Below are 27485 nucleotides of genomic sequence, written 5' to 3' on the forward strand. Positions count from 1 at the left end.
TTCTCGTTCGCTTAGCTCGGTCGTAATATCTGTGGTTGTCAGGAGGACGCCGCCGCATGTCACATTGTACTTTCACTTTCGAGATATTGTCGTTTAAAGTTTTGATCACTAATGACAAGGACATTGGTTATAAATTGTATTATTTTTTCGAGCCTTTTGAATTGATTTTCGTTACGTTTTTTCAGGTAAATACCTAATCCTACACTATAAAGTTCAATAAATGCATAAACTGAAATTTTTTGAAATTGTGACATGCAGCGTTTTTCTTGACACAATCACAGATATATTTACATAGCTTCGCTTTGTGGTTACACGTTACACTCGCGAGTGCGGTCTGCGTTGCGGCATTTGACTATTTGACTATTTATTAGATTGACTTGCTTGGATTATGTGATTACGTGGATTACTTGGATTACGTGCACTACGTGGAAGGAAGGAAGAACGGAAGGTATTTGTACATATTTATATTGGTTAATCGGTTTCATTTTGCTCAAATGTCTCCCAAAATCTTCGCGTGAAAAAGCGTGAGAACGCTTGTCGGCACACCACGCGACAGTGCCATTTGCCATCACGTATGAGGTGCTACGGGGCGAGTATGTTCACTTCAATGTAGAGTCCAAAATAGTAAATTGTTTGTTTCTTTATCACTTTATCACTCTCTTTTCATTATCATTATTATCATTTATCACTTTAAACAAATCCAACACAATTCAGCTTTGGCCCATTCAGATTAGAATTAGCTTAGCAATATTCTAAATCGGCAAAATGATGGCTTAAACCAATTCAGTAAGGCAAGTATTTAATCTTCTTCACTTGCTTCTCATCATTGAATTTTTTTATTTCTGGTAGTACATTCTTTTGTTTGTAGTTCAACTTTAATCGATTTTTTATAAATATCATTGCAATATTTGAATCAGTTAGCTATATTAGTTGATGAAAAACGTCAGAAGACCTTTTGTAATTGTAGCACCAGAAATTAGAAAATTCGTTGAGATGAGCAATAAGCGAAGAAGATTAAATACTCACCTTTACTCACTGTGTAATTGAAAATCTAATTTACAGAACAGAGGATAAATATAATGTGCTATCCAGGGAAGGAGTAGAAGGAAGCTGCGGCAACCGGGGAAGAGGAAGACCTCTAATTTTTCGCGTGGTACGTATATCTAATTATGCCATTCAAGGCACATACATATATTGTACATTACTGATTTTCTTTGTATTTTTGAGGTATCCCGCCTATGCCAGAACGTGCTACGGGCCACAAGTTTCGGGAAGCAGAGGCAACAACGTGTAATAATCACAATATACAGGGTGTTCCGTTTAAATACGAACACCTAAATATCTCTTCAGGTTATTGTGATGCAAAAAATATTTGTTACGTAATGCGCATGGTGTCAATGGACCAAATATCTGGCACACCGTGCACGTTACGTAACAAATATTTTTTGCATCACAATAACCTGAAGAAATATTTAGGTGTTCGTCCAATAATAAAGCATAGTAATGATAAAAAATTATAATATTTATTATATATATATATATATATATATATTCCTTGTGTCATTGTCCATGTGTCTTTACCAACTCCCTGCGGCGTATTAAAAAATAAGAAAAAGTAAATTTTCTTTTCCCTTATACGACACTTTGTCTTTTTTTGCATGGGGACATTTTAATCTTAGCTTCCATCTCTTGCAATCGATGCAGAGAATTTTTATTTTGCACAAATTATTTTTTTTTTCGTTTTCTCTCCTTGCATGTGACTGAATATTCATTCAAAAATCAGTATTGTCGGTAAAAAGGAAAACTGCTACATATTTGTACAATAGAAATTTACTTTATCGACATCTGCCACATTAGTGCGATCTGCCCTTACCGACGGCACTGCCCTGTATAACGGCATTCGCCGCATTAATCAGTGCGACCGTGCTGCCATCTTGCGGGGAAGCGGAATCCAGGATAGAGTGGCGTTCCAGCTGGACTGCAGAAAGCTGCATTCCGCGTGGACTGGTTCCAGGTGGAGTCTACCTGTAATCGTTTTCGTCACTCCCCGTGGAGTCCGTTGTGCTATCAGGGACGTTACTGGTTTGACGCGCATGCGCGAAAAAAAACGTGGAATCTGGGCACACTGAACGTGTCTCCCATGCGCCTTACTCGATCCCCGTCGCGCTTGCGCATATTGCTGGTCATCAGAGAAGGGGTACTGTATTCCCCTCGCGAGTCCCAAGGTCGGACTCGTCTGGCCACTCTGCTCATAATAGCGGTACGCTCGACTCGTCTCTACCTGAAACGGGGGGTACGTATTTTATTTATCGATATAAGTCCCCAACACGGGTCTGCCGAGGGTCATTTATACGCCAGGGATACTATTCTTTGAGTTTTTCCGAACGCCGAGAAGTGTAAACATATTTTTATGGAACTTTCACCAACATATCGTGGCATTTTTCTTGAGATTTACATAATGGTAGCACTTTGAATATTGAATATCCATTTTCTTGGCTTATTTCATGTTTAGCGAGCTAAAAAAATAAGACATTTTTTTTCTATAACTCTGATTCAGAGACGATATCGGCACATCCACTGAAGGTGTACGTCTTTGAAGTCAATCGGTCGACTAGACTCTAGTCACTAGAGTGTGAGATATCATGTCAGACATGTAAAAAAACTTTGTTTCGAGAAAAACGCGTGTTTAAAGTTTCTCATACCCGTTATATGAGAATGGCATACTTACGACTAGTCTGCTAACCCAGGTCCATACAATGTCCTTCCTCGTGTTCAAAAAGTCCTGTTTACTTTCAGAAAATGCAAAAAATAAAAAATCAATTTTTTTAGTGGTGTAGACTAGAATACCCACTTAATAATAACTGTAGCTAAAAATATGAAAAAATCGGAGATGGTGTTGATGACAATACCTCATTATTAAATTAATAATATTCAAGATGGTCGCATTTACGCCTCGATATGAAATCTGTATTTCTTCGAATTCTTCTCGGTTTTTTATTTTTTACAACTAGAGTTTGCAACTACAAGATTTGGAAAAATTAAAATACACCTCTATCATTATAATTAATGTTATATTTAATTTATATTAATTAGAGATTTGTATATTAGATCTATATCTTAGTTACATATTTTATATAAAACGATATAAACTGTTCGTTCTGATCAAGGCCAAAGATGATGTAGGTTATTGTCCGGACTAAGTGTCGAGACGGATTCTTGTCCGGACTAAGTGTCGAGGCGGGAGCTGATCCAGGCTAAGCACTAGTGTAGGGGGCAGCACTATAATGGGCACGGCCATGAAGTAAGAGTAAGGAGATCTATCTCGATCTTAGACCATATATACCTATAGACCCGGCATAGGTATAGTATGTGTATAGGAAAACCGAGAGTACAGCTCGGAAAAGATAAAGGACGGTGTGACGTCACAAGATAAGTTTTAAGCAGTCTTAAGATAATTTCAAAATGGCTGAAACGGCAGACCGACGCCGACACTACGCCATCATACACTTGCTCCGTGTAAATTTTGTGTAGCAATACATCGATGGCAAGAAATAGAAATTAAATTGAATGTTATTTCTTGCCTGAATGATTGTAATAGAGCAGAAATCATGTATCGACATTTTCAATTTTTCAACGAATTTGAATTTCATCTACTCAATTTTTTGTAAATGCATAAAGATCCGTAGTCTAGCAATAACTAATCACAAGCGAGGTAAATGTAAATTGTGTAAAACTAGCAGTACTACCTTAAAATGTTGTAAATGTGATCAATTTTTATGTAAAAAGCCATTTTGTAACCTGCATAATATGTCTTCAGAATCAAATATCGCGCGATTCCTAAAATAGTTAATATATTGTCACGCCGTTCACCGGTTCTCGACAGAATCGGTGGCCGGACTCGGGAAATTATGGCCTGGCGGCCGGGCCACGCTCGGTCGCGCGAAACGTGGTCCTCCCGGGACAAACAATCACTCGCGTATTCGAAATTGTTCTCCCTCGAGCGCTCGAAAAGGAACCTACGGGCGCCAGGCACGCACTCGTGCCGCACGAAAACAATCGGGGTTCAAACCCGAGGGATCACTTTTCCGAACACACGAGGATTGCGCGACCTGGGATAGCGGTAGAAGGGTCCAAGGTTACACGTGGGATGAAGGACGGGGCATTCCCCGCGACGGGAACGTTTCTCACAGGGAAAGAATGAACCGAGACATTTACGGCAGACAAAGATCGTTTATTATCTCGGGAATTAACGTTGACAGGCCACCGGCGAGAGCCGGTGGCAAACAAGATGGCCGCCGGCGCGATCTCGATCGATTTCGATGGGTGTTCGGTCGTTCGCGCGTACTATTCCCGGTTCGCGTCGGACTCGGCGGTCACAGGATTCCGCGTGAATGATACAAGCCTGGAAAGGCACGATTTCCGCCGAGCCCCGATAGAATACGCGTCGCAGTACGAAGAGACTAGGCGAGGACGGCAAACACGTAGCGAGATCGAAGCGGGCGCGTCGCGTCGTCCCACCGTGGAACTTCCGAGGATCGTGAATCTAAAGGGCCGCAATCGAAATTCGTACGTCCCGCAAAACCACTCGGGATCGCTACGACACACTGCTTCGGCGCCGGCGCGAGAACACTCGTCTCGGACCCCGGACGCGCCGAAGCACTTAGCCCGCGCAAATAGGTTACAGAACCTTCCAAAAGACGTCCCGAGCCAACACGAGCAATCACAGAACTTTATTCGCAGTATTATGACCGGTACTTACCAAACGGCACGGCCCAAGCCCGACAATGGCGGTCGTAGCACAGTACTTTGCTATAATCAACGCGGTTTCAAAACACGTGCGCGTGTCACTGTGTCCTTCGTCCTAGTGACACACTTCGCGTCGGCTCGGAACGCGGAAACGGGGCGTCCCCCACTACTTCCTCATCTATCCTCGCTGCTGCGACGGCCGGACCTATCGCGTGGCTCCTCGCTACAGGGCCGAATTCAGGGAATTCGGACCCGGGCCTCCGACAATTGTTCATTTTCTCGGGGCCGCGTCCGATAACGCTGCGAGGGCGAGGGGATGGACCCGAGCTATTCCAGGTGAGCTCTCGTGGCTGTTCCCGGGTGAGAGTCGGCAAGGTTGGGCAGATGAACGTCCCTACGAAGTCATTTCCTCGTCGGCATCTCCGGGTTGGTGAATCCGAGCTCGGTCCAATCCCCGTTGTCTTCCTCGTTCGCGCCGTTGCGTGATAGGTCGGCCGGGCGTCTTCCCGTAATGGCTTTCGCCAATTAGCAGCTGCGGATAGGTGTCGGCTCCCCTTGCAAGGGAGCAGGTCCTGAAACTCCGTGTCGCGCCCAGCGGCGCGACATTCAAATGCGATAAATTTTCCGCCGCTGGAGGCCGGTTGTCTCCAGGGAGATCGATCGCTACGCTCGCTTCGATCCGTATCGGCTCGCGAGTGACCCGGTCTCGGTTAAAAGGGTTCGGACAGACGTCGGCAAAGCTGCCACGTCACAATATATAATACTATTATTACTAAAACATACAGAATAAACGTCTGTATCTCAAATACAGTTTATAATAGATAATTTCATGATATAATGTCAAATTCTTTGAAATTATCCTGTCCATTCTTCCCGCGTACTGGGTATGTACATGTACATGGCGCACCCGCTGATCCCCCTCACCCCCCATATAAGCCAAGCGTAGGCACTGTCGATGAGCATAGCTTATACATCTTTCGAGAACGTGACGTCACACCGTCTTCATCTTTTCCGAGGGCCAAATTATCTGCGCCGGGTCTATAGGTATACAGGGTGTCTCAAAATTAGGTCCGGAGCCGAAAATGGGAGGTTCCTGAGATCATTTCAAGCGACATTTTCCTTTGAAAAAATGTCGTCCGCGGCTTCGTTAACGAGTTATTAACGAAAAACACGGACCAATCAGAGCGCGAGCTAGATGCGTGCAGCCTGGCGCGCCGGCAGCCGAGTGTCGGTGGCACGCCGCGATGTCGTAACGAACAAAAGTTTCTCGATGATGTGAATCCTCGCCAATTTCGATAAGCTTTGGATATGTTGTCAATACCATGATTCTGAACAACATTTCCCTTTACAGTTTCTGTCGATCGGCTTTAGTTTACGACATTATTGTAAAAATTTGTAATTGTAAATCGATCGATGTACTATTTCCTATCCGATTTCGATAATCTTTGGATATGTTGTCAATACCATAATTCTGAACAACATTTCCCTTTACAGTTTCTGTCGATCGGCTTTAGTTTACGATATTATTGTAAAAATTTGTAATTGTAAATCGATCGATGTACATACTATCTCCTCGCCGATGTCGATGAGCTTCATTTCAAAGGAAAAAGATATTTAAAACATCGAATTTATAACATATTTCAAAGTCATCGAAATCGGTGAGGACCCACATCATCGGCAACTTTAACCGAACGATAGAAGAAGCACAAACTTATTGAATCAAAAACTCACTTATTCAGCCGTAAATCCATTTGACTACCACATACAACCACCACACTTTTACATAATTGTTGAACTCGTAGCACACTTTTATAACTCGTATCGATATCGAACGAAATTACTTACTCCGACGCGGAAAGAGTTCGATGCTCTTCGCGATGCCGCGCGAAACTGTGCTCTCCCAGCGTACAATGTATTCGATGAAGGCGTCGTTTAAAACAGGCCTGGGCGCGGTTGGCTCGGGGAACACATGTTGCAGCTTCTCCTCTTCGTTTGGTCGGCAAGTCAGTCCCCACCACGGTCACTCCGACTCTTCCCTTAGCCTTAGCCTTAGCCTTAGCACGAGCACCCCCACGAAATTAAAGGAATTGGTAAATGCCGCTAGTTCCACAGCTTCGGGCAAGGGTCTTATGTGCGTGTACATGTTTACATAGTAGTGGTGAGTAACCTGCCGGTGCAGCATCGTGGGGGTGCTCGTGCTAGGACTAAGGCTAAGGCTAAGGGAAGAGTCGGAGTGGCCGTGGTGGGGACTGACTTGCCGACCAAACGAAGAGGAGAAGCTGCAACATGTGTTCCCCGAGCCAACCGCGCCCAGGCCTGGTTTAAAACAAATGAAATCGTTCCCAAGGAGATATTGATTTTTCGAGAATCATATGGCATTGATTTTTCGAGAATCATATGATTCTCGAAAACACCGATTCGAAGATTATGTAAAAGTGTGGTGGTTGTATGTGGTAGTCAAATGGATTTACGGCTGAATAAGTGAGTTTTTAATTCAATAAGTTTGTGCTTCTTCTATCGTTCGGGTAAAGTTGCCGATGATGTGGGTCCTCACCGATTTCGATGACTTTGAAATATGTTATAAATTCGATGTTTTAAATATCTTTTTCCTTTGAAATGAAGCTCATCGACATCGGCGAGGAAATAGTATGTACATCGATCGATTTACAATTACAAATTTTTACAATAATATCGTAAACTAAAGCCGATCGACAGAAACTGTAAAGGGAAATGTTGTTCAGAATCATGGTATTGACAACATATCCAAAGCTTATCGAAATCGGATAGGAAATAGTACATCGATCGATTTACAATTACAAATTTTTACAATAATATCGTAAACTTAAGCCTATCGACAGAAACTGTAAATGGAAATGTTGTTCAGAATCATGGTATTGACAACATATCCAAAGATTATCGAAATCGGATAGGAAATAGTACATCGATCGATTTACAATTACAAATTTTTACAATAATGTCGTAAACTAAAGCCGATCGACAGAAACTGTGAAGGGAAATGTTGTTCAAAATCATGGTATTGACAACATATCCAAAGCTTATCGAAATTGGTGAGGATTCACATCATCGAGAAACTTTTGTTCGTTACGACATCGCGGCGTGCCACCGACACTCGGCTGCCGGCGCGCCGGGCTGCACGCGTCTAGCTCGCGCTCTGATTGGTCCGTGTTTTTCGTTAATAACTCGTTAACGAAGCCGCGGACGACATTTTTTCAAAGGAAAATGTCGCTTGAAATGATCTCAGGAACCTCCCATTTTCGGCTCCGGACCTAATTTTGAGACACCCTGTATATGGTCTAAGATCTCGATAGCGTATAGAAGAAAAAAGTGGCGACAAAACTTGTTCCCGTATTGGGAAGGTACGCCAAATGGAATGGCATGGACAGAGAATGTCAGTGTCAAACGATGAAACGGAAAGGTTAGAAATACATGGTTATGTAATGACCGGTGAAGAACTAAGGCTTTAGGCCAGGTTAGGTCCATAAGCTGGTAATTATGATACAAAACTTATTAAATACATTCTATCCTTACGAACTAGGTTAACAGTACAAAAATAAAGATATAAAATACAATATTAATGGTAGTATTGGGTTAATAGAAAATACACAGTGGTAACAATAACATTATATACAATAGTATTAATAGAGGTTAAAATCTTACAGCTAAAGTTTCTTTGGCAAAGTTATTGCACGTTAATTAATGCGTCGTCTAGTACTAATGAGTGATACGTTAAAATTATGTGCTTCTATGTATAGGATTCTAATGGCAAGCACTGACTTAAATAAAATTGACATTTATTTTGGGTAGGAAGTGGCTAATTGATTTAAGTGCACTTGTGTCTAGATCTTTCACAAATGAATCAATGTGATATGGACCTCTCCATCCTTATATTTCTAATTTCCTGTGAAAGGATTATCTTTCTTCTGTGTACTTTGGGCAGTCCTATAGGATATGGTTAAGATCTTGCTCTTCATGTCCTCACTAACATTTTTTTCTATAAGTAATACCTAATGTATTGAGCGATGAGGCGGGGTTGTAGTGATTTGTCCTGTATCGACAAACCCATGATGTTGTGAAGCGTTATATATATAAATTACAAAATTCCATTCAAAAGAAATAAATTATATTCTATAAACAAACTACTTTTACATTAATTAAAGTTAATATAATTAAATATATTACAGAGAGAAGAACACACACTGTACCAGAGAATAATTTACATATCTATACGGACATATAGATATAATTTTGTATTCAACAAATTTGAAATCAATATGAATACATGTATGTATATTGCTGTAGGGAAAAAGAAGCAACAATATTAAAGGATGCTATAGTATGTAATATTTATACATAATATAAATAGTTGTAAAAGAAACAAATCCTATTGTGTGTAAAAACTTATTGTACTTTTAATTACATTATAAGAAAACTACTTTATTACAACTACTTTTAATTATATTATAAGATACCACCTCTTTATTTTACAAAAATAATCAGATTTTGAAAATCTTTTTAAAAAATTTATAACATTCTTTTTCTTCAAATTTTGCGTATTTGCACGTCCTGTCATAACATAACCATATATTTCTAACCTTTCCGTTTCATCGTTTGACACGTTTTTGACACTGACATTCTCTGTTCATGCCATTCCATTTGGCGTACCTCCCCAATACGGGAACAAGTTTTGTCGCCACTTCCAAACTGTACAGATAGATCTCCTTACTCTTACTTCATGGGCACGGCCAAAACCCGGGCGTGAGCACTCTCATATACTCTCTGCGCCGACGCGTTCCTTCGATTTTTACGTTGCCGAAGTTTCGGAAGCATGAGTCGGAAATTCGGAATCTGGAGACGGCGCGCATTTGAATCCCGGCACAGCGAGCGGCGCGGCGATAACAGAACATACGGACAATACATAGAACGTCCGTATATTAGGATATTCGGATAATGGTGGTACGGATACGGGAGTCTCTACTGTATTTAAAGAACAAGTAGACATAATTGAAATCGTAATTCTAATTGCAATTTTATAGCACTCAATATAAATAGTACCGTATACTCATCTTTTTTTATCGATGAATATGATCACTAACTAAAATAAATTCCTAATAAGATAAAAAAATGTTAACAACCCATTCAACCCATTAAAAAGTGTTAAAAACGCGACTGAACATGTTGGTGAAAGTCCCATTTGGGGGTGAACGGAACAAAATTTAAGCTAGTGCTTGGGGTTTTCCAGCCATCTAGAAACCAGAAACGGTGTAGCTTCGAATAATTTTCTGTCAGGGCGGCGAAGGCTTCGGTCGCCATGGCCAAGTGGTGCAATAAATACGGCCAGGTAACACGACGCGCCACGGCCAGCCAGGCATATCGGCATGAAACCACTAACAAGTAAATTGCAGACCTTGTTTATTTTTCGTAATTGTTTCATGTAAATGACGCTAGCTGCTTCGTGTGGCGTTCTTCCGATTAAAAAAAGACTAAACTCGAGATAGAATTTGGACTGTGGATAGTGGATTTATTAAAAGTCTTCGAATAACGGCACAATCAATTTTCTACCGAAACCGAAATAATACCGGTATTTTTTCGGTTTTTCCAATGCTTAGGTTGCTCCAAATGAAAAAGGAACTACATAAAACATTCAGCTAAAGACCTTCCAGATGTACCTCCCAACAAAGTCATTTTTAGCCAGCCGAAAGAAACACAGCCGATGTAGCCAGATGTATTTGGACCTTTTATACCGTTAAGGTACTAAACTTTATAACCGTAGCTACCTGCAACCGAACATACTCCTTGGTTTCAAATCCTTGCTTTAGTTTATTAAAAGGGAGTAGACTCGTTTTCAGGATTGCAAGCTTGCGGGATTCGTCTCTTCTCATCTCTCGATAATTACAACCACGGGGTTTTTCACTAGTCAAAAACGCTAGATAAAAGATCGATCTAGGACACTATCTGCCTCAAAAGTCCTATTTTTTCGTTTAGGAGGCGTAATTGGCATTATTCGGTAGCATGTATATGAAAATAGCTTGTATGCTTCCGAATAATTTTTAATTTTTCGCCTCGTAAACGGAAAATAGGACTTTTGAGGGAGATGGGGCCCTAGAACGATCTTTTATCTAGCGTTTTTGACTAGTCAGAAACCCCGTGTTTGTATTATTATTGTGGGGTTCGAATAAATTAACATTAGGTCTAAGAGCGTCTAGTATTTTGTATCCTGACCATTTGGGACACAGATGGTTTTCAGGCGAGCGGCGATGGCCTGCAGAACCGTGTCCCAAGTCCCAAACAGTCCCAAACCTTCGCGGAAAAAACCGTTACGTTTATTACTCAGGTATAGATCGTGGGGGAGAAGTAAAAGAACGACTGGCGACGAGAGCCCTTGACGAAGGCTAAATAGGCATAGTGGCTCTGGAAGTCAATGCGAGCAGATCGAACTGCACAGCGTAGAACAGCTTAGTACCGAGTGGACTTTTCTTTTCGATATAGTTAGTTTAGGTTAGCTTAGTATCGTTAGATCTTAAATAAAGTATATTTAATTTTACGTTATCTTACCCTTGCAATCCTGGAAAAAGGAGATACTGGAACTGCAGTTACTCGAATTAATATTCGGACGTTCTAAAACAGACGAGAACTTTTTTAATATTGTACTAAACGATTTGAACTTTTTGGGGAGCTAGAGCAATTAGTTTACTACAGGATGTGAAAAGAAATTTTTTCAAAAATTGCAATTGATCGGAATTGTATGGAAAAATACTAAGAGTTGCATTTTACAACTTTTTTATGTGGGCCCATATTGAAAAATTGAAAAATACGCTTCGTAGATCTGTGTCGACTAAACATATTTTGAAAATTTCGTCAAAATCGGTTAACGTTGCAATGAGCTACGTTTAAAACGTTTAAAAATGGTAAAAATCGCAGATTTTCAGCCTATATCGAAGAATTCTTACATCTTTCAAGGCCTGTCGTGTTTTTCCCGCATCAACCGATTTCGATGAAACTTTCACAGTGCATATTATTTACGCAGGCCTAGAAAACGTACTTTTTAAATTTTCAATATAGGCCCGCACGAAAAAGTTGTAAAATGTAAGATTTAGTATTTTCTCTGCAATTCCGACCAAATGCAATTTTTGAAAAAATTTCTTTCCACATGATGTAGTAAACTAATTGCTCTAGCTCCCCAAAAAAGTTCGAATCGTATAGTACAATATTTAAAAAGTTATCATCTTTTTTAGATCGTCCGAATATTAATTCGTGTAACTGTACGTATTAGGGGATAATTAATGTATTACTAGTTTATTGATTTATGTGTAGGTTTACTCTTAATGTAACTGTAAAGATAATGGAACGGCGAGGGGGGAAGAAGTAACATAAGGAAGAGATAACAAAAAGGAAGAGAGTGCCCTGTATAACTAACGACATTCGGCACATTAGTGCGACTGTGCTGTGCTAACAAATAAGATTGTCACGCCTTCCTTTTTAAATGAAATAAAACTTGATTCGTTTCTAATGAATATTTATATGAGCATTATAAAATAAATGTAGCTTTTATATGACGAGAATTTTTTTTTGCATAGAAAAGTAACATTCAATTTAGTTTCTATCTCTTGCAATCGATGCAGACAATTTTTATTTTGCATAAAGATCCGCAGTCTAGGAAAACTACTACAAATACTACAATAAATAAAATCTATCATTTAATTTTCCCGCCTTGAATGCGTACAAAATATGTAAAAAGGAAGAGTTAGTGCGGCTATGTGCTGCCCTCTTACAACGGCCCGATCGTTAAACTGGACACGATATCCCGGATTGTGGCAACGACATCATGTGCCAAGATCCGTGCCCAGGGAACACTACGAGCCCTCTCGCGCATTTGTGGCGTGGCCACAAACTAGTCATCGTGTGGCTTGGACAGCTGCGTATAGGGTCGACCATTGTACGTGACCGTTTGGTGGCGTCGACACGCTGGGCTCGAGATGTGGCTCCGATTCGCTTGGTTGTCTGGGTGGTAAGCTCGTATTATTATCTCGTTGATTCGAGTTATAAACGATTAAAAGAGGTAAAAAGGCCGCGAATGTCATGGAAAATTGCAATTTTCATTCTACGACTTCGAATAAATCCACGAATAATTTTACGAATAAAACCACTATGCACATGCCTTTTTTTAATCGGAATAACGCGACGAAGCAGCCGCGTCACTTACATGAAAGAAATATGAAGAATAAATAAGGTCTGCAATTCACTTGTTAGTGGTTTCATGTCGATATACCTGGCTGGCCGTCGGCCGTCGGGTTGCGCAGCAGTGTTTATTGCACCACTTGGCCAAGGCTCCCGAGGCCCTCGTCACATCATCGCCCTAGCCAGCAGAGATGGGCAAAAATTGTATTTGAATACTTTCACGAGTAAAACCACTAGACACAGTCCGAATTCTATCGAGTTTAGTCTTTTCTTAATCGGAAGAACCCCACGAACTGGCTCGTGTCACTTTCGTGAGGGCATCACGAAAAATAAACTAGAGGGTTATTGTTGCTCGCTCGCTTCGCTCGCTCGCGAGTAGGGTTGTTTTTGCTCGCTCGCTTCGCGAGCTCGCGGATAGGACTGCTCTTGCGAAAGGGTTAGTGGTACGCATGGCTAATACAGAGTTGGGCAAAATGTAATTTCAATTACAGTTACAATTACTTGCCAATTACTGTAATTTGGAATTGCAGAAATACAATTACAATTACATGTAATTGTAACTGTAATTGTTAGTAGCAGTTACAAGTAATTGTAGCTGGTAGCTACAGTTCCTTTCCAAACAGACGACGCTCGCGCGTCGCGCGTGAACATTCACACACCGCTAGGGTACTCTCACACACCGCTAGACCATGTATACGTACGCGAGGATTGCAAGGGTCCGGGATTCAACTTCTGATTTCTCGATAATGGAAGGACGGGGTTTTTTAGTAGTCAAAATCGCTAGATGAAAGATCAATCTATGCCATTGTTTGCCTCAAAAGTCCTTCTTTTACGTTTCCGAGCAATGGTTTTGCAATATTCGGCTGCATGTTGCCCGTCGGAAAGGCTACTACGTCGGCGTGACTGCAGCGTCATCTAACGGGCAACATGCGACGGGCAACATGCAGCCAAATATTGAAAAACTATTTCTCAGAAACGTAAAAGAAGGACTTTTGAGGCAAACAATGGCCTAGATTGATCTTTCATCTAGCGATTTTGACTACTAAAAAACCCCGACTTAGCATTATCGAGAAATCAGAAGTGGAATCTCGGACCCTTGCAATCCTCGCGTGCGTATACGTGGTCTAGCGGTATGTGAGTGTATCCTAACGGCGTGTGAGTGTTCACGCGCGAGCGTTGTCCGTTGGAATGGCACTAAAAAAAAGTAATTAGATACCTACTCAATGGAAATGTCTAAAAAGATCAAACAAAAAGCATATGTTGGAAATATTTATTATTTATTAAATTACAACTCTTAAGAAATAGGTTCACACGTCGCTATCATAGACAATGTAGTTTTCACTAGCAAATATTTATTATTTATTAAATACATTATATATTAGGAAATATTTATTATTTATTATATGTACATTATACATTATTAAATATTTATTAGTAGCTGATTATTTGATATATCACAAAAACGATTACCATTACTTTTCAAAACGACCCTCATTTCAAAGTTGGAGTCGGATAATAGATTTGCTTTCGGAGTGTTTGTTATGGAAGCAAACGAAAAAAGTCTTTCAACTAGAGCTGAGGATGGTAGATCAGTATAAGTTCGAAAAAATGTTTGCTTTATAGCGGGGTAGGCTTCAAGCATGGAATATGAAATCGATTTATCCGAAAGATAATTACAAATTTGTAAGTGAGCTTTCGTTTCTTTTTCACATTCAGGATTGGCTCTGCCTCCGTCATCAGCGAATTCAAAAAAATTTAAATATGACACAGGTGCGCTCTCGCTCTGTCCACCCTCCAAAAAGCATATGCTTTTTATTTTTATATATAATTGCTGACATTTTCCTTTAATTTTGAGGATCTGGTTTAAAGAGTCATACAATGAATTCCAGCGCTTGTCCCCTGGTCGGGAAAGAGTATGACCAAGTACATCTTGGAGCATTTCTTAGGGCGTGATGCTAAGTGCCACAACGTGTTGCACTTGCTTAGCACTGATTTGTGCAACTTGCCAAAAGTGACTCTATGCGATATCACCTTGTTGATCTCTGATACCATGCATAAGTTAAGGGTGTGTGTGGCGCATCTTATATGATCGGGTAAAATCCGTTGCATGGCTTCCGACGGTCTATGGTAGATCGAATGAGCTGATTCCGATTGGTTTGGATCCAGAGCTGGGAAAAATAGTAAATAGTAAATAATCTTATTTATTTGTGTGTGTGTGTGTGTGAAAGTATGTGTACTACTTTGAAAATAAAATATTTTATTTCATGCAGTAATTTTTGAAAATAAAATAATTTATTTGACGCAGTAATTATTTTGAAAATAGTATTTTATTTGAAGAATATTGAAAATATTTATATTTTGTAGGAACGTATAGGAATTAGATGTTAAATAGGTTGGTGTTGACGCCGATCGATGGTCGGCGACCAGCTGGGTCGATCTGGCGATCGTTTGCTCATCTCGCTGGTCGTCGTTATGAGCCGACGATTGATTTGTTATTAGTGACCGACGTTCGTTTGAAATTTATATTTGAAATCAGATTGAAATATACTGTGAAACGATAAAGATCCGTTTGAATAAAGCTCCTATAATTTTGTCTTTATTTTCAATTTTAATTTTAAATATTATTGCTAAAAATAATGGTTACAATTCAATACATTTACGAGTGTAAATCGTTTCTTAACGATAAGATAGACTGTATGTGTATGCGGTTTCTCAGAGTATTCTAACAATGCAAAAAGTAAAATATTTTATTTCGTGTTTCTGATTGTTAAAATAGGAATATTTTATTTTGTGGATCAAATTGTTAAAATAGAAATATTTTATTTTGAGGTACAGATTGTTAAAATAGAAGTATTTCATTTCCGAAATTTTATATCTTATTTAAAATACTATTCTCTTTCAGCAAAATAAAATCTTAAATATTAAATAGTATATTACCTCTGTTTGGATCCGGGCTGAGGGCAATCTCCGACTCTGACTCGGACCAGATGAGTTATCTAGCAGCAGGAATGAGTTCTGATATTCTCGCTCACGGTCATCCGGAAAATCGTGTGGATCCGTAATTTGCATTGCGTCTTTATCTACACCGAACATTTTAAACACTTTCACAAAATTCGAACCGTTGTCAGTGACGGTGGCAAATATTTTCCGTGCATTTAATCCAAACTCGGTGTGCACCTCCTTTAGAAGAGATGCAATTCGGTCGTATGTGTGTGAATTTTTAAAACGTCGGCATGCAAGGGCTGCTGACTGCCGCTCATAGTTTTTGGAAATCCAATGGGCGGTTACGCCAATGAAACTCCGTTTCTTCCCCGACCATATATCAGCGGTAGTGCACACGTGGGTAACTTCCTTGAGTAGGTTTTTCACAGTTTCATTATTTTTCTCAAATAATTTTTCGGTGATCCGGACAATGGTACGCCGACTCGGAATGTTCAAACCTAGCTCTTTTATTTTTAGATGTTCGAAAATTTTTGCGAAGGAAGGGTTTTCGACTGAACGAAAGGGTACCATAGCGTTGACTACGAACTCACTGATTAGGCGGGCGAAATTCTCTTGGGTCAAGTTAATGTTACCTAAGCGTGCATCACTTCTTCCCTCTTTCAAAAGCAATTTTTTCCTTTTCAAATATTCTTTATATTCATCTGCCGACGCAGGGTGCTTTCTTTTCAGGTGTTTAAGGAAATTTATTTCATAGACGTTCTCTAGTTTTCAGTCGTAGGTCATCAAGCATTAGTTTGCTAAAGGAAACAGTCTAATTATCTACAATATCGTAGGAACGTTCCAAAAGGCTCTACTGTCCAGAACATTCGACGGCTCGCCGTGTGTTTATGTGTTGTGTAGGGGCATTTATTCATTTTTTTACCATATAAGGCAATGTCGTCGAGCCTTGGCCGAATAAACAATTGACGATCGCGAATTAGAGGAGAGACCTCCTAATATAAGGCGCGCGGCCACGCGCAGCAGGCAGTCTGTTTTTACGCCCGAAACTTGTGACCAGTTAATAAACGTTTCATTTTTCTGGATTCTACAAATATGGAAAATTCTCCTTCGTTCAGCGGTTCAGAGTCATTGAACTTGGACTCTCATCTTGAAGTGCTTGGTGCGTCTCAATCTCCATCCCTGCCCGACCCTTCTTGCGAAGAAATGGTGATAGACAGTGTTTCCGAAAACGACCGTCGTTTATCCAGCGTGGATGGAAAGTTTTTTGTTTTGGTTGAGGAAAAATGTAACTCTACCAAACTCGTCGGGAGATGTAAATATTGCGAACCTGATGTTGTTGAAATAAGTGGACACCGAACCACCTCCTCAAATTTCCTTAAACACCTGAAAAGGAAGCACCCTGCGTCGGCAGATGAATATAAAGAATATTTGAATAGGAAAAAATTGCTTTTGAAAGAGGGAAGAAGTGATGCACGCTTAGGTAACATTAACTTGACCCAAGAGAATTTCGCCCGCCTAATCAGTGAGTTCGTAGTCAACGCTATGGTACCCTTTCGTTCATTCGAAAACCCTTCCTTCGCAAAAATTTTCGAACATCTAAAAATAAAAGAGCTAGGTTTGAACATTCCGAGTCGGCGTACCATTGTCCGGATCACCGAAAAATTATTTGAGAAAAATAATGAAACTGTGAAAAACCTACTCAAGGAAGTTACCCACGTGTGCACTACCGCTGATATATGGTCGGGGAAGAAACGGAGTTTCATTGGCGTAACCGCCCATTGGATTTCCAAAAACTATGAGCGGCAGTCAGCAGCCCTTGCATGCCGACGTTTTAAAAATTCACACACATACGACCGAATTGCATCTCTTCTAAAGGAGGTACACACCGAGTTTGGATTAAATGCACGGAAAATAGTTGCCACCGTCACTGACAACGGTTCGAATTTTGTGAAAGCGTTTAAAATGTTCGGTGTAGATAAAGACGCAATGCAAATTACGGATCCACACGATTTTCCGGATGACCGTGAGCGAGAATATCAGAACTCATTCCTGCTGCTAGATAACTCATCTGAGTCCGAGTCAGAGTCGGAGATTGCCCTCAGCCCGGATCCAAACAGAGGTAATATACTATTTAATATTTAAGATTTTATTTTGCTGAAAGAGAATAGTATTTTAAATAAGATATAAAATTTCGGAAATGAAATACTTCTATTTTAACAATCTGTACCTCAAAATAAAATATTTCTATTTTAACAATTTGATCCACAAAATAAAATATTCCTATTTTAACAATCAGAAACACGAAATAAAATATTTTACTTTTTGCATTGTTAGAATACTCTGAGAAACCGCATACACATACAGTCTATCTTATCGTTAAGAAACGATTTACACTCGTAAATGTATTGAATTGTAACCATTATTTTCAGCAATAATATTTAAAATTAAAATTGAAAATAAAGACAAAATTATAGGAGCTTTATTCAAACGGATCTTTATCGTTTCACAGTATATTTCAATCTGATTTCAAATATAAAGGGCATAGCCGGATAAGGTAGTCAAAAATGCCCTTGAGCCGAATTTTATAGACGATGTGCCATTCGATAGATCACCAAGAAAAAACATACTGTGCAAAATTTCAACCCTGTATCTCGATCGGGAGGGTAGTTATGGGGTAAAAACGAAAAATCAGTTTTTGGCCTATTTTACCTAGTTAATGACGCTTAAAAATTCTGAAAAAAATCTGACACATGTCAAAAACCCAAATACATACTTTGCAATTGGTTTCAGATTTTTAAAATGGAAATCCTGCTTGTAAAAAATCAAAAACCTCAAAAAAATCGAAAAAATGCAGATTTCACATGGAAGTTTTAGAGTGACAACATTTATATTTTTACAGTAGCAGTATATTGTTATAAGTATTGTTCATGAATTTTTTCAGATTTTTTGGTTTGGTGCGCCGTTGTTAAAAATAATAAAAACCGATTTTTTCGACGTTTTTTCCGCGAAGAACTGAGCTAACCTTAAAATTGTTACGTTCTATTTATTCTGTAAGTCTATCAGGCTCTGATAAACCTTGAGCATTCTACAGAAGTAATTAAAAAATGAAATCAACTCAATTAATATTTCTACAGTATGAACATTACATCTAGAAATATCAATCACGTTTCCAACAGCTCAAATGGCTCAGCGTGTTAGGCGTTCGACTGTTGATCTGCTTATACTAGGTTCGCTCCCGGCATAGGTATACATTTTTTTTACTTGATTAATTCTTTTTTTTTATGTCTAACTACATAATAATCAATGGTGTGTTTGTAGATTTCTTTTAGAAGCAATATCTACATATTCAAAAAATATTTCAAGGTGAAATTCGCAAAAAAATTATAATACATAGGTTGTGCGGATCTTAATTATCTCAGTTTCATTTTATCGTGTTTTCTGCAAGGCATATTTTATTTTATCGATGAATTGAAGGATTTATTTATGTTGAAAATTGGAGGAACTTCTGGCAGTACTCGACATTTTTAGCAGTAATTCCATTTATGTATCTTCGAGTTTTAAATACTTTGTTATAGAGAAAAGAAAGAAATTCAAGTTGTAGAAATGGCTCTATTGTTGTTTACTTCTTTTGAGGCATTCAATTTGGTACCTCGTCTCTTATGCGGAACAGCAATTGTTGTGTATGTACCACTCAGGGTTGCTAATGAAATATTTCACAGTGAAAGCAGATGTTCCGATACTTGTCAAAGTAAACTAACGAATCTATAAAAGCATATTTAGAATGACAAACTTTTGATGTTTCATTAATTTTTACCTTTGTTTACCTTTATACGTTTACCTTTTCTTTTCTTTACTCGCCTTACGACTCTGTTAGACACAACTACTGTATTTGGTGTATTTTACCTTAAAATACTTTTTAAATATTTCAATATTGCTTTTAAAAGAATTCTACAAAAATATCCTTGACTAGTGTGAAGTTAGAAATAAAAAAGGAAGAGAATTGATGAAATAAAAAAAATAGACCTACGACGGGCGCGAACCTAGTATAGGCCGGTCCACAATCGAATGCCTAACGCACTAAGCCAACTTTTTTTTTTTTTTTTTTTAAAGAGCGTTTATTGTGCCTGAATAAAATGTGTAATTACAATAGGTACATGAAACTTTTTACGCACAAAAGTTTGACGTAAAAATTTAGGAGATTAAACTAAAGGCCCGTAGGGACGGGCTCGCGCGGTTTAGCATTGTACGTTTTATTGCACTTAATGCAGGTGTGTCGGCTTAGTCTAAGAGGTTTTCTTATATTATTGTATAGTTCGAAGTGTACAGAAAGGCACTGTGGAAAAACTGTACATTTGATCGATGTTTTGAGTTTGGTCGGAGTTTTCTGGGTGTCAACCCGTTAATGGTTTTATTTTTATTGGAGTGCTTGGCCCTGAGAAATCTGAATCAAAAGCGCTGGGAGTGTGTCTTAGAGTTAACTTAAACTTATGTATAACTGAGCATTACAATTTTTTTTTTTTTTTTATATATTATATATGTGTAATGTGTTTGAGTTATGTTGATGGGACGAGCCACCAGTATCTTTTAGTGTTTTTCCTGTGGTCGTTTTCTGTATCGAATTCTGTTAGTTTATATAGAAATCTCATTTCTGGGCCGTGTATGTTTATGTTGCTGTTGTATGTTATTGTTTTGTTGAAGTTTTTTCGGTTGTAGTGATATATAATTGGATATCCGTGTGTGTTTTGTATGAGACCAGCGGAGTCAAGGTGTATGAAAGCTTCCGGTGGTGTGTATCCTGTGAATCTTGTTTTTTCTAAATATTGGGGGTTTGGAAAGGTAGAGCTGAAAATGAGGCTGTTGTTATCTACGTTTCTTGTGTTTGCCCAGTGATTTCTTGTGGTCTTTAGCATGAATAGGTCTATGCGCATTGTTTTTGATTTTTTTAGCAGTGCGTGGTTGCTGTAATATTTTGTATAGTTTGATTCCGGGGTTTTATACGCGTTCAAACAGGCTCTGAGGCATCTTCGTTCGAACAAGCGGATTTTCTCCATCGTACTGGCGCTGATGTTATACTAGATAGGTATTCCGTAGGTGAGTATCGGTCTTATTAGTAGTTTGTAACAAAGAAGTTTAACTTCTTTGTCAAGGTATTTGGAGTAGAAAATCCGCTTGTTCGCTGCGACTGCCTTTTGAGCTTTTTCGATTTGTATTTGTACATGTTCGTTGAAATGAAGCTTAAAGTCTAAGTATACTCCTAAATATCGGACGACCTTTTTGTGTGGTATTTTTAAGTTTGTGTCTCTGTTGTCTTGTATGTGGAAGAGTTTGGCGTTCGTACGTACGTCATTGTTTGCGTCTGAGTTTTTTGAAAGAGTTGGTCTGAAAAGTATTGTCTCGCATTTATTAACGTTGATTTTAAGTTTCCATGTGTGAAAGTAGTCCTGTATTTTGTCAAACAATTCTTGTAGTTTCTTTTTAATTATTGACGGTCTATTATCGATAATGTATGATAAAAGGTGGTCCGCGTATGCTATGGCGCCTTTGCGGTTGTCCTCCTTCAGGTTGAACATTATAAGAAGGTCGCTTAGGTATAGGCTAAACAGGATGGGGGAATTTACGGCACCCCGTTGTAGTCCGTCTTGTACTGTAAATACTATGGAGGAGGAGTTTTGCCCTTCGGACACCTTGAATGTTTTGTTATGGGTCATGCTCCATAGCATTTTTATGAGGTGAGGTGGGAAATTCTGTTTGATTAGTTTGAAGAAAAGTCCGTCCAGCCAAACAGTGTCGAATGCTTTTTCTAAATCTATGAATATTGCTCCTACGCAGTCTCCTGCATTTCGGGCCCAGCAGATGTCTGCTGTAAATTTAGCTATTGCGTGTATTGTCGAATGTCTGCGTCTGAATCCAAATTGAGTTTCCGGTATTAAATTATTTGTGGAGGAGAAGTGTTCTATTGCATTGTTGATTGTTATTTCAAATATCTTGCTTATGTTTGGTAAGAGGCTTATTGGTCTATAGCTGGCTGGGTCATTACTGTTTTTACCCTTCTTTTTAATGCAATCACTTTTGCGGTTTTCCATGCGGATGGGAAATGCATTCTGTTGAGGCAGTTATTAAAGAATATTGCGTAATTGTGTGTGTAAACTGGTGGTAGATGTTTGAGGATTATGTTTGGGATGTTGTCGTAGCTGGCAGACTTTTTGTTGTTGAGATTTTTTAGGATTTGGGTTAGCTCGAATGTGGATGTGAAGTAATTTGGAGGGATTGAGTTGGGGTTCGGGTTGTCTGCTCTGTTGTCGTTAGAGAATAAGCAAACTGTATTGTCGTTTCGTATGTCTTCGTCTATTTCTGTTTTCAACTTTAGAATTTTTTGATTTATTATGTTAGATAGTTGTTGTTTGCCCATGTTTTTATTCTGTGTGTGTGCCTTTTCAAAGTGCGCTCCTAGTACGTTTAGTTTGTCATTTATGTCTGTTATTCTTATGTTGTCGTCCTCGTCTATTTGTGCTTCATTCATGTTTATGTTGGCATTTGTGATTATTTCTGTGTTTGATGTGTTGATTTTTAGCGTGTCTATTGCGTTCTGTTCTTTAGGTCGGAATATTGTTTTTATAGAAGGAAAGAGCTCTTTGGGTTTGTGCGTTGAGAGGTTTCATATTTTTTTTCCAGAAGTTGCTTACTGAGCTTTGGAATTCGGTTTTGATTTTTTTTCTGATTGTTTTGAGTATGTAAGAATGATAATAATTATTTTTCTCGGCGCAACGGTTCGATCAATTTCTACACTAAATAAATATAGCTAAAGAGAGGCATGAAACGTTCTAGTCCCGGTTAGAACCAAGTAACGCTTCCGATTCGGGTTTGAATCAGCAAAGATGCCATGTGCTATTTTATTGGAGGAAAACAAAGGTGGAAGTGTTTCGTCCTAGGTCCGCTAGAGGACTCATCAGTAAGGCTAACTAGCGGACCCTGCCTTAGACAACAAATGTCATGAGGAAAGTTCTTAATATACTAATTGATGTTAGTTTAGTAACTTGTGAGAAAGTCTTGTTCAACTGCTTGTCCATCTTGCGGACGTTTGTCGAACCAAGGCTTTAACTCTAATTTTTCGCCATCTATAAGATAAAGGAGGTATTTTTCGTGATAGCATTATTTGAAAGAATGATAATAATTATTTTTCTCGGCGCAACGGTTCGATCAATTTCTACACTAAATAAATATAGCTAAAGAGAGGCATGAAACGTTCTAGTCCCGGTTAGAACCAAGTAACGCTTCCGATTCGGGTTTGAATCAGCAAAGATGCCATGTGCTATTTTATTGGAGGAAAACAAAGGTGGAAGTGTTTCGTCCTAGGTCCGCTAGAGAACTCATCAGTAAGGCTAACTAGCGGACCCTGCCTTAGACAACAAATGTCATGAGGAAAGTTCTTAATATACTAATTGATGTTAGTTTAGTAACTTGTGAGAAAGTCTTGTTCAACTGCTTGTCCATCTTGCGGACGTTTGTCGAACCAAGGCTTTAACTCTAATTTTTCGCCATCTATAAGATAAAGGAGGTATTTTTCGTGATCGCATTATTTGAAAGAATGATAATAATTATTTTTCTCGGCGCAACGGTTCGATCAATTTCTACACTAAATAAATATAGCTAAAGAGAGGCATGAAACGTTCTAGTCCCGGTTAGAACCAAGTAACGCTTCCGATTCGGGTTTGAATCAGCAAAGATGCCATGTGCTATTTTATTGGAGGAAAACAAAGGTGGAAGTGTTTCGTCCTAGGTCCGCTAGAGGACTCATCAGTAAGGCTAACTAGCGGACCCTGCCTTAGACAACAAATGTCATGAGGAAAGTTCTTAATATACTAATTGATGTTAGTTTAGTAACTTGTGAGAAAGTCTTGTTCAACTGCTTGTCCATCTTGCGGACGTTTGTCGAACCAAGGCTTTAACTCTAATTTTTCGCCATCTATAAGATAAAGGAGGTATTTTTCGTGATCGCATTATTTGAAAGAATGATAATAATTATTTTTCTCGGCGCAACGGTTCGATCAATTTCTACACTAAATAAATATAGCTAAAGAGAGGCATGAAACGTTCTAGTCCCGGTTAGAACCAAGTAACGCTTCCGATTCGGGTTTGAATCAGCAAAGATGCCATGTGCTATTTTATTGGAGGAAAACAAAGGTGGAAGTGTTTCGTCCTAGGTCCGCTAGAGGACTCATCAGTAAGGCTAACTAGCGGACCCTGCCTTAGACAACAAATGTCATGAGGAAAGTTCTTAATATACTAATTGATGTTAGTTTAGTAACTTGTGAGAAAGTCTTGTTCAACTGCTTGTCCATCTTGCGGACGTTTGTCGAACCAAGGCTTTAACTCTAATTTTTCGCCATCTATTAATTATAATTTCGCGAAAAATTAGAGTTAAAGCCTTGGTTCGACAAACGTCCGCAAGATGGACAAGCAGTTGAACAAGACTTTCTCACAAGTTACTAAACTAACATCAATTAGTATATTATGAACTTTCCTCATGACATTTGTTGTCTAAGGCAGGGTCCGCTAGTTAGCCTTACTGATGAGTCCTCTAGCGGACCTAGGACGAAACACTTCCACCTTTGTTTTCCTCCAATAAAATAGCACATGGCATCTTTGCTGATTCAAACCCGAATCGGAAGCGTTACTTGGTTCTAACCGGGACTAGAACGTTTCATGCCTCTCTTTAGCTATATTTATTTAGTGTAGAAATTGATCGAACCGTTGCGCCGAGAAAAATAATTATTATCATTCTTTCAAATAATGCGATCACGAAAAATACCTCCTTTATCTTATAGATGGCGAAAAATTAGAGTTAAAGCCTTGGTTCGACAAACGTCCGCAAGATGGACAAGCAGTTGAACAAGACTTTCTCACAAGTTACTAAACTAACATCAATTAGTATATTAAGAACTTTCCTCATGACATTTGTTGTCTAAGGCAGGGTCCGCTAGTTAGCCTTACTGATGAGTCCTCTAGCGGACCTAGGACGAAACACTTCCACCTTTGTTTTCCTCCAATAAAATAGCACATGGCATCTTTGCTGATTCAAACCCGAATCGGAAGCGTTACTTGGTTCTAACCGGGACTAGAACGTTTCATGCCTCTCTTTAGCTATATTTATTTAGTGTAGAAATTGATCGAACCGTTGCGCCGAGAAAAATAATTATTATCATTCTTTCAAATAATGCGGTCACGAAAAATACCTCCTTTTGTTTTGAGTATGTGTTTCAGAATGTTTATTATTGTGTCGTTTGAGTCGGTGAAGTTGTTTATCGATGTCAGTCTGTTGAGTTTGGTAATTAGTGTACTTTTTAGTTTTTTTAGTTTTGTTATGGAAGGGTTGATGTATCTGTCTGATGCGTTGTAATTGTAAGATATGCGTGGTATTGATCGTTCAATGGCTGTGTTTATGTTTTTGTTTAATGTTTCTATTCTAATTGTCAATTTCGGTGATTGTTAGGTTTTTTGTGTTTGGGATATCAGTGTCGTCTATGTTTAGTAGTTCCTTTTGGAATTTGAGCCAGTCGGTTTTGCTGTAGTTGTATATGATGTTTGTGGGTGGTACTTCTGTGACCATTTGGTTGTTGGGGAGAAGTGATATTATTATTTCTGTTGCTTTATGGTCGCTGTCGAAGTCTAAATGTTTTTAGTCTGCCGGGGGTAGGTTGATTATGAAATTTAATTCTGTTGTCTGCTAGGCAAATGTCTATAAATGAACCGCTCTTTGGGTATGATGGCGACGCTGTGTTTAGTAGGGATACTCTGTTTTGTATTTGATTATTGAGTAGCCACCTTTTTAGTGAGGATCCTCTGTTGTTGTGTGTGTTATTGTGCCAGTCGGTGTGTTTTGCGTTTAAGTCTCCTGCAATAATGTAGTAGTTATTTGTTTTATGCAGTTCTAGTGAGTTACTAATTGTTGTGAGGTCTGCTGTAAATTCTTTGTTGTTGCTGCCTGGAGAGTATACTGCAATTAGGAATAGTCGACTTTGGTTTATTTTTATTTCAATTGCTGTTGATTCGAGATTTGAGCTATTTGAGCTGTTTGTCTGGACGGTTTTAAATTTTATGTTATCTCTGATGAGGATGCCGGTTCCCCCACCTCGTTTTGAGTTCGGTCTGTCGGATCTAATAAATATGTAATTCTTAAAGTTTACACGGTATCTATCGTTAAGTTTGGTTTCGCATAGCAGGACCGCATCCGGTTCGTGTACTTCTAAGAATTCGGAGAGTGACGCACGTTTTTCGTTTGAGATGAGTGAGTTAACGTTTAGCTCTATTATTTTTAGTGTTTGATGAGTAATTGTTTTGATATGGTTGGTGATACTAACGTTTGATGAATTGTTCTGTGCGTTTGGATACATTCTAAATTTCTACGTTACATGCCTGAGCTAATGAGTTGATTCTGTTGCTATTATTTTTTATTTGATTTGTTAGTTGATCTGTTTGAGATTTTATGGCTGAGTCTATTATATATTTTATTTGGGAGATTGGAGAGAGAGCGTTTTGTGATTGAGGTTGGGTTTGGTGTGTGGTTGGGATTGTTGTTGGATGGGTCGAGGCTGTGTTTATTAGGTTTGATAGTTCTTTTCTGTCTGTGTTGTTTGTTACGATCTGGCTGAAAGATTTGTACGATTTGATGAAGTTTGAAGTGAACGTGTGTATGGTTTCCTTTTCTAATTGAGTAGCTAATCTTTTTGATTCTATTCTTTCTTTCAGTTCTTTTAATTTTGGGCAACCTCTGTAGGAGGCTGGATGTCCATGTGTTTTGCAGTTGACGCAATATGGGGGAGAGTCTGCGTTTTCGGTTTGGGAGTCTGCGGAACGTGGACACTCTCCGGGATTGTGATCGTGTTCACATTTGACGCATCTATAATTTAAGTTGCAGTTTTGAGCTACATGTCCTATGCGTTGGCATCTCATGCACTGGATGCGATCCTTTTTTATTATTTTCTCCCATTTGACAATTGTGTGTAATAGGGATTTGATTTGATTCAGATTTTTCGGGTTGCTATCCGCGGATATTTGTACCATGAATATTGGTAGGTGTTCCGGCCGACCGATACACAGCCGACCAGCTGGGCCGACTTCGCATCAGCTCGTCATCGTGACGTCACGTCGTCGAAGTGCCCCCCACTTCCAGTCTTACTCAGGTGCGAATTTCGGTCGAACCGGCTGATCGGCTCACTTTTGTTTACTACCACGTTGGTTGCTCGATCGCGCGAACAACCGCCGGTTGACTTCGCCGTACTCGTTATCGTTTGCGTCTATCTAAGCGTTTCGTCGCGTCGCGTGTATTTTATCGTGATTGTTCTTGATTATTGTTAAGTGTGCTTTGTGAGCGTAATAAACTCGTGTGTGTGAAAGACGGGTGTAACCGGTTTCTCTCTCGCCCTACTATTCCTCGCATCCGATCTCCAACATTTATTGGTCCTTCGAGCCGGATTGATCGGCGGCTCTCAGCATCTCAACCTGAGATCACGAATAGTGGGTGAGAACAATCTGAAACGCATAAGTGAACCGGTGTGCGATTAACGGCAAATCGCATCGTACATTTGAATCGTCCCAGCGAC

The 27485-nt window shown here is 39.2% G+C and overlaps 2 long non-coding RNA genes across 3 annotated transcripts in view; both read left to right on the forward strand.

Moving 5' to 3' along the window:
* Nucleotides 1-147: 147 nt before the first annotated feature.
* The window catches only part of LOC143210458 (uncharacterized), a 325244-nt gene continuing 297906 nt past the window's right edge, over nt 148-27485 (forward strand). The window contains exons 1-3 of one of the 2 annotated variants that reach the window (XR_013009256.1): nt 148-448; nt 1063-1153; nt 1228-1643. This is a non-coding gene — a long non-coding RNA (uncharacterized LOC143210458). Of the gene's footprint in view, nt 449-1062; nt 1154-1227; nt 1644-27485 lie in introns of those variants that run through there. The other variant, XR_013009255.1, reaches the window with a different exon arrangement.
* LOC143210349 (uncharacterized) lies at nt 8073-9151 on the forward strand. The gene is made up of 2 exons (XR_013009238.1): nt 8073-8253; nt 8949-9151. It is a non-coding gene; the product is annotated as an uncharacterized LOC143210349 (long non-coding RNA).

Source organism: Lasioglossum baleicum, chromosome 7, assembly GCF_051020765.1.
Source record: "Lasioglossum baleicum chromosome 7, iyLasBale1, whole genome shotgun sequence".
Lineage (NCBI taxonomy): Eukaryota > Metazoa > Arthropoda > Insecta > Hymenoptera > Halictidae > Lasioglossum > Lasioglossum baleicum.